We start from the raw sequence: 8,952 nt of genomic DNA on the forward strand, positions 1-8,952 counted from the left end.
ATGGGATGGGGATTTACAAAAGAGGAACAGCAATTTCACAGGAATGGCAAGACTGCCATGCATGGGAAATGGGGGAAATGAACATTTACAACTTTCTCCAAATGGGAAAACTGGTTGTGTGGAATCTCTTTAAATATCTTCTTTCACAGGAAGTAAAATGTTATTTATTTATCTCAAGTAAAATATTCATTGCTCTGCTGGAAGAAAAATGAGAGCCATGATAAGTTGAAAGAGTATAGCCAGTTACAATCAGCATCTAAGGTCTTCATGAAGCAGAGAAATACTGAGTGCTAGAACGGGATAATCAGTTTTATACATTTTCATATTAATACAAAATGCTACTCTCCCACTTTTGCTGTACAGCCTGGGTTTTAGAATGTCAAGAAAGTATTTGACATTTACAAGAGACTGCAGGCACTAATACAAATCATTTTTATCCATTTATGCATTTTAACCACCACGCTGAGTGAATTGTTGGCTCTGTGCAATTAGTCTCTATGCTTCTTGACAATATAACCACAGATTTTCACAAATTCTATTAATAATGCAAGGTGGAAGCTCTGTTCTCCAAGTCTGCTATTTTGCTTCTAGAAAAACATTTAATTTCTTACAAACCTGATATAAATAGGCCAGCTGACAAGTATCCCAAAAGAACAGAATATGCTTGGAATAGCGAGATTCGAACTGACATATCTTTGGCAAAAAAATAAAGTTATACAAGTTGTATTTGTCTGAAAATTTAAAAATAGGAGCCTTTGTCATAATTTCAGGAGAGGCCAAGTTGAGTCATGATTGATGTCACTTGCAAGAATACTTAAAGCTTAGAAAATGACATCAGAATCATCAGAACTTGGTATGATTTAGAGCGGTTCCTGAAGCCAGGGTGCTGGGGATTCAGGAAGATACTTTGTGGATGATACACAGCCAGACATCATCTGAACAGAAGCCAGGAGTTACGGTGCTTTCAGATTACATTTCTGAATGATGGGTATAATTTGTTTTAATAACATTCATTTTAAGTTAAATGCATGTTTTGGGTTTTTTTGGTTTGATGCAACCCCCCATTTCAGGCTGGCAGAGCAGTCTGTCACTGCCTGACCTCTCCCCTTATTCACTTACATGACAAGTTTCCAAGAGCAGTCAGGAGTGCTTTCCTTATTACCACAAGTCTGCAAATACAGCAGGATCTCTTTCCATTTACTCTTCTCCAGTTTTAGTGCTCAATTCCTGCTGACTTTACTACTGAGCATTTATAAGTCAGACTGTAACAGCACATATGTATGTTAGAAGTATTTCTTTTAGCTCCCAGGCTAAAACTAAACTTTGTCTGTCTGTCTGCTACTGCTGGTGTTAAAATGGAAGTAACAAAACAGAGAAGGCGCTTGGATTTGGCTTTATTAAAGATAACCAATAAATCGTGCAGAGCCCAGGTCATGGAGAGGCTGAGCGGAGTAGCGAACCTCTCCGGAAAAGCTTCTTGCATTTCTCCTTTGATTTTTGCCACAAACAGCGAGTCTTTGTTCCTTAAAGTAATTTTAGTGTGAAAATCAGTGTATTTAAGCTAAGTACACAATGCTACTTCTGATCTGGTTAGGTCTGTTTTGATTTGGAATAGCTTTTAAACATGAAGAGAAAGTAAACTGCAAATCACATTTCCAAGCAGACTTGTGCTTGCATTTACCGGCAGCATGTTTTGTTCCTAAAAATGATAGATATTAGTGAAAAACAGAGTTTTACAGTTGCTTGGCTGCATGCCTTTCACAATATGCATAATCAGTTTTCATAACTAAAATGAGTTTGTTCCAGGAAAATCAGAAGTTCATCCTGCAAGCAGCTCCGTGGGTGAAGCGTGCGTGTGTGTGTCAGCTCAGAGCCGCCGCTATCTGCCCTTTGGATTTGCACGTTGTGCTCGTTCCTCTTCTGTTTGAAGAGCCAAGTGGTGGATGAATTATTCCTGGTATTCCTGACTTTTACTTCAAGCCAATAAACACCTGTGTGCGACTGGTCTGCCAGAGCCATTCCATGAAACATCTGGGCATGCTCCAGCCCTGGGGCTACTGGCGTTCAAAACAGTTTTCCCTGATCCTGCCGCTCACTGCAGCTGCAGCCGGGCCTGATTACATGCAGGAATTGGATCGGGAATCCCATCACTCCCATGCACCCAACTCTCATGGTGGCATAAGAGGCAGAAAAAAGGACCAGGGCTCTGGTGGATTGTGCTGGTGGTGGGGCAGAGGGAACTGTGTGAGATCCCTTTGGGCAGAGGGAGTTTTCCGCGGCCTCCCGTGTTGTGTAGCGCGCAGAAAGAACCGGTGCTGGAGGACGAATCCCGGCACAGGAACAGGGAATGTGCTCTGTACAACCTGTACTCCTGCAGCTGTTGGAAGGACACAGTGAATGAAGCAGACAACTGCAGAGAGGAGAACATGTTTTCATGATTAAGGCATGAGTGCAGCTCTGGGGAACCAAGTCATATCCCTGCCTTTGCCACAGATTTCCTGTGTGATACGAGTCCCTTCGCACAGTGGTTGTTAATTCTGTTTTTCGTGGTGCTTGGTACGGAGGAGTGTAATTTGTAGAAGTGCCACTGCAAACTGTAGGCAGTGGGAGCTGTGCTGAACACTGAGAAAGCAGGCAGCCTACATCCCAACGAGGCAGGCAAGCAAAGTGGAGGCAGGGATTACAAAGATAAATCTTCGTGACTTCAATTTCTGTGTTGAAGAACAGCTTGAAGGGGTTTGTCCTTCTTAAACTTGTCCTTTCCTGTACTTAAAATAAGAGCATATTTCTAGTTAAATACAGGTGCAGTACTTGTGAGCAATTGCTGAGTTTCAGATACATCTGCTAAGCTGAGAAGTAGTAAAGTTACTGTTCACCACTTGCCTATCCATATCTTTCTTCTTTATCTTTTTAAGCGGAAATGTTATTGCATCACAGAGCAGTTACTGAAGAAGTGCCTATTAAAGCAATATTGTGAATACTTGTATGCTTTTACTGGCCATGTGCAAAGTTAGAGATTCAGTAACCTGTGTTCTCCCATAGTCTTAAGGTTCAAAAAAAAGCTTAACAGTACAGCTAAAAGGAATAAAAAGACTACACTGTTCTGTTGGTAAAAGTTGAAAAGGACGATAGGACACATTATGGGAAGATACTTCTTGAAATGAAGACTTACTCTTCTGCTTACACACAAAATAAAACATGATGGTTTGTATTGTGGATCTTATGCATCATTACATTTTCATTACATGAAAAAATGAATTTTGTATGGAAGCCATCCTTCTATCAAGACAGGCAAAGGCATATATGAAATGGAACAAGGAGTACAAGAAAGCATATAACTTTACAGATTTCTGTAGTATAGTTTTGTCATCTTAAATATTCTCATTCATTGAGAATAATGCTGTAATTCAGTGCCAAGGACAAGTACAATTTGCTCTTTTGGAGTGCTATTTATTTTGCATATTCACCATATTTTATTGGAAAATTCTTCAATTCCCCCCCTCATTAATCACAGGTTTTTAAAACAATACATTTGGGAGTGCCTGTTTTATGTAACCGGAAGAGGTATGCTCCATTCCACCAGAGGTGCTAGTTACATAGGTGACTAGAAGATTACAGGATTTTTTTTAACGTTAGTAATCAGAAACACTACATACTACAAACTACATCCTACTACTTCTTCCATACTACAGTGGAAATCCACCTATTTTCTAGATTTGGTTTGTTTGAGATGTAACCTATATTTTTGTTGGAACACAGATTATACACTCAGGATGTACACAAGGCACCAAAAATGGAATTCAGGCAATACAAGTCAACAAAAGTGATTCAGAAAATCTCTGCTTTACTGACTGTAAAATCTGAACTCACTTGGCTCCATTGTTTTGCTCCTGTCACTGTGCTAAGTCCAGAGCTCAGGTTTCTGTGAGTACATGGAACTCTCAATTTCTATCTTCAGCTTATTTTAACCCCACTAAAAGAGAAGTCTGGGCTTGGACCCTTGAGGCAGTGCAGGTACCCTGAGCACATCTACCACTTACTGACACCACTGGCTGCTTCCAGGATGGATCTCACTCATGTCCTGGGCTCCCAGGTGCTTGGCAATTGCCTGAGACCTTGTGGAGTTGTTCAGTAAAGTGGTGAGTTACAGAGGAGATGAGTTCCTACATGCTTCAGAGTCCCTGCCTGGCTGTGCAAAGCTAAGCCTGTGTGACAGAGGGAAATCCCCCTGGACAGGGACTGGGGCTCCATGAGGAGCCTTGGGAGAGTGCCTTAGAGCCCCGCAGCCACACAGGCACCCCCAGGCTGCAAAAAGAAGTGGAGGGGTTCAGAAACCCCTCCACACTCACCATTCCTGTTTTGCAGACTAAAGAGCTGAGTACAGCATGTCTGTGTGTGCAGTGCAGCATGTTCACAGAATCTGAAAGCTGTAAAATGTTTTGATATGTATTTGAATATGGTCTGCTCTCAGTCTCAAACACAGCATATAGAATTATCACTAAAAGCAGACATCTCCAGATCATCCTTTACACTTAGCAGTGTAGCAAACAACATCAAGTATTTCTAATTACTGTATTCTACTTCTACAGAGAATAAAATAAAGCTGGGTTTAACTGTAAAGTTTCAATAGAGTAAGATTGCAAACAATTTACCCCCCTGAAGATTCTGCTCAATCCTTCCCCATGTGGAGTATTTAATTCCAGTTTAGCTTACTTTAAACTGAACAGAATTTTTGTACCAAATTAGAACAACTAAGTCCTTCCACGCAGAAAACTACTGAGCTCACTGAATATTTTTCTGTCTTGGTGCCAAACCATACAGTAATCATACTAGGATATGGATAGAAGAAAGGTTGCTCTGCACAGTAATTCCATATAGGAATCACTATTGATTACAGCAAGGCTACTTTATGGGTAGTGGTAAATTATGAGGTTTCTCTTGTAAGTGAGAACATTGATTTACATGAGTAATGCAAAGGCTCACACATAAACTGAACTCAAACTTTAACTGTCAGCCATAACACATCTATTTATACCACAGATCTGTGCTTAGCTACTTATATTTAATTACAATCAGTTGCGGTGCCTCCATTTTCTGTGTTTACCCAGAGAATCACATTTCTGAGGTCAAATGGAATGACAGTTATACTGTAGTTATTTGAAAACATGCTTAGTTGTACATTCTGCCTGTATTTGAGGACTGAATTTCTGCAGAAGAGAGAGGATGAGTATGATTCATCAATCCTTCCTTACATTAATAAAATTTCACACACATCAGTTTTAGTCAGGGCACAGCTGTGCTGCACAGCACGGTGGTGTGGAGAGACACCCAGAGCAGCTCAAAAGGAGCCAGCTCGGGTAACTGGAAGCAGTTTAACCACATTGCTTAATGCTGCACACTGCCTAATTTACCCTGGTTTTTAGCAAAGTAAATTAGCTTTGACAAAGCACTGCACAAATAGACTACCCTGCTCCCAGTCCATGAGCCAGCTTTGGCACCAATTTCCATGTTGGACTTACTGTGCAGTACAGCACAGCACAGCTTGTAGTAGATGCAGAAGACTGCTTGCATAAAAATGTGCAGATCCTCAAATTTTATTCCGCACATACTCATTTTAATGGCATAAAACATTTTAAATTCTTAAATGTCACCGCTTAAAATTCAGTGGTATTACTGAACCAGAACATCAAAAGGCTACAATAAATGAATCACTAAAGAGCATCAGTTTAGGCTTGCCATGGTCAAATTTGCCCATGGTCAAATTGTTTGTTTTATTAATTTACTGACAGCAGTAGCAAACTGCTAATTGGTAGTAGATTTATTCAGTCTCTTAAGCCTAATTTCTACTGACTTTTGGCATCCTTATTTCCAGAGTGAAAGGCTTTACCAAAATCCTAACAGATCACAAGCCTTTCATACTGAAATCTAAGAAGAAAAATGTCATTAATAACAAAAATATGTTTTAGAGTGTCACAGGACCTACATTTTTTTAAGACTCTGAATAAATGAAGTTTTATTGCCTGATTTCTGACAGTACTGTTAATAGACCAAATCTTTCATCCCATGAAATCAATGACAGAAATTCATCGATGACCACAGGTGCAGATACTAAAGTCTTGCCATATACAATTTTCCAGGAGGGACAGAATCTCTTTTCATCTCTCAGAAATTATTTCAAGCTTCTTAGTAAGACAGTCTTTTGGCATCATAATCAGCAACCTTTTCAATACCACAGCAGTACATGATAACTTGATATTCCAGGAAAAAATGATGTTCAAACTATTCAATGTAATTCATCCCAAATCTAAACACAGCACATATATATGCATTTTGAAGAAGTGGCCTGCTTCAGCCCCCAAATTTTACATTCAGAGTTGAAGGCTTGCTGAAAATCAATAGCTCTTGTAATAAGCTAAAATATTAATTTATGCATAAATTGGATAGAAAAGTAAGAGTTTTAAAAACTAGATAGTTTTAATCTCTATCTCTGCTTGAGCTAAAATATAAAAACCTATGAGTTACATGAATTCCTTCTACAATAAAATACCTAACTACCTAACTGTGGCAGAGCTCCAGATCCTCCAGAAGAGCCTTAATGATCCTAAATTTAAATTAAAATACTTGAATGTATACCGCTATTACCAGAAAAAGAAATGGAAAAAAATCAGAGGAAAAATGTACCCATATGGAGGACTCTAATATCCATGGCACAGATCTTGAGAACAATACCAGAAAATTGGCTGAATTAACTGTATCAGAATGTACACTATGCAAGAAGACATGTATATGCAACACACATTTCTGCTTCTCTCAATAAAAATAATTTTGATAAAAAGGCAGCTTTCCTCCCCAGATTGAAGTTTGACTGTAAAAGGATTTGGAACGGAGCTATAATCACTGTTCTCATCCATGCAGGACTTCATTTTCATCCAAGTTGAGTGAAGATGTCATATTCATCAAACATATTCTGTGGACTTAGAATTGGTTTTTTGTTTTGCTTTGTTTAATAGCTCACACAGTGCAATCACTATGAAGCAGAAATTTAGATAAATATATTATTTTTCTACCAGGCACTGGATTAATGCTCAACCTTGCAACATCCAACTGTTGCTCCATATTAATTTTACAGCCAATTGCTGCTCAAACCCTGTAGCGATTTGGCTTTATTCTGACCTGCACTCCTCTCACAATTTCACATTTTCCCATATAATATTACTGTACCACCATAAATGATAGAAGCAGTCTCTTCAAAACCAGTGATTGCTCCAAGGTACTTGAATTTCTGCCTTGAAATGACCTACAAAGAAGAGAAAACGCCCTGATGTCAGTCTTGGCTTTCTTTCTGATTATATAACAGAGGGAAAATGATACTTTTTTTTTGCTTTTATTTTTATGTTAGTTTTGTAAAAACTATGCAGGGAATTATCCAGAATTACTATTGGTGATTACCTAAGGAGTGAAATGGGCTACCAGAGTAATAACAGGCAGCTGAATAACTGGGAAGTATTTTAACCTTCTCTGTAACCATATAATGAAATTTTGTGTTCATATTCACACCTCGTGCAAGAATCTGCTCTTTGAGAAACAGTCAAACTCTCTCCTGATTAATATCCCCACATTACAGTCCAAAATGCTTTTCACCAATAACTCTCATTTTTCCTCTAGGAAAAGAAATTCAGAACTGGAGACTACTTATGACATTCTATTTCTAATTTTAAAACAATCTCCTTTTCACACTCCCACCACAAAACAAACAGCTCAATCCTTTTTTCCTTTTTCCTCTTGAAAAAGGAGGCAATTTATAGAAACTACTAAGAAAGCAAAAGGCATTTGAGCACGTCAGTAACATTCACTTGCAAAGGTTTTATGTTTGAAAGCTAAAAATGCTGATTTATGTTTGAAAGCTGAAAACACTGTCCGCTGTGTACAAGACATGCTTTTTTGTCTGCAGTATTGCTTTTAATGTCAAATTATTGTAAATGTCTAGCACCACAAGCTGAACCTATAACTAATAAGTGTAGCTAGCAGTTTTTCTGCATACATTTAAAAATAATTCTCTATTTTTACTTGCCAGAAAGTTGAATTCCTTTCAAAATTACAAAGGTGCGAAGTGTTTCTGGATACACGCAGCTTAGAGCAATTTGCAGGGCTATCACTTAATCCATTACACTGGGCACACATGTTTTGGATACATATCCTTGCTTTGATTTTGTTTTGTTTTGCTTTGTTTTGTTTTAATTAAATCTCTACTACTTTGGAGAAAAGTTTCACTGCTAAAGTTCCATTAATTTTTATTGTGTAAATGAAAATGCCTGATTTACACTGAAGCTTTAAAAGGCTGCTATATCCTTCTGATTGCTGCACAGAAACTGTTTTAAATTTGTAGTTATAATCTACTCACAAAACCAATTCAGCTCACCAATAAGCAAGTTTTAAAAGACACATGTAGCTTCTATTGATACTGAATTGCTAAACTATTAAGGTCAGAACAATTAACTAGTTCAAGGAAATGCTTTTAATCTGTACATGAAAAGGCATAGATATTATTTCTCCCTGGAAAAATATAGGCAAAATATGGCATATACTTAGAAAAACCTGCTTCAGAATAGCTTTTTCCAAAGCTTTCTCCCTCAGTATTACTAGGCACACATATTTTTTTGCAAAAAATTTCAAGGCAAAATATTACATGAAAAAGGAATTTAAGCTGATGATACAAAAAAGATAATTTAGGGATTAGAAAGTAAAATCTTTGAATGTAATAATTCCCTACTAAGTATTATAAACCCAGAAAAAAACCCCTAAGTTTCACTGAAGTGACATACCGCTATCTTAAGGCCCCTGATAACCTGACCTGTTTTTTTTTCAATGCTACAAAGAAAAGAAATGAATGAATTTGCTGCATCTTTCAAAACCACAGTCTTCTAACCTGGTATTCCAAATATTACTGCAACA

Source organism: Zonotrichia albicollis, chromosome 1 (genome assembly GCF_047830755.1).
Source record: "Zonotrichia albicollis isolate bZonAlb1 chromosome 1, bZonAlb1.hap1, whole genome shotgun sequence".
NCBI classification, from domain to species: domain Eukaryota; kingdom Metazoa; phylum Chordata; class Aves; order Passeriformes; family Passerellidae; genus Zonotrichia; species Zonotrichia albicollis.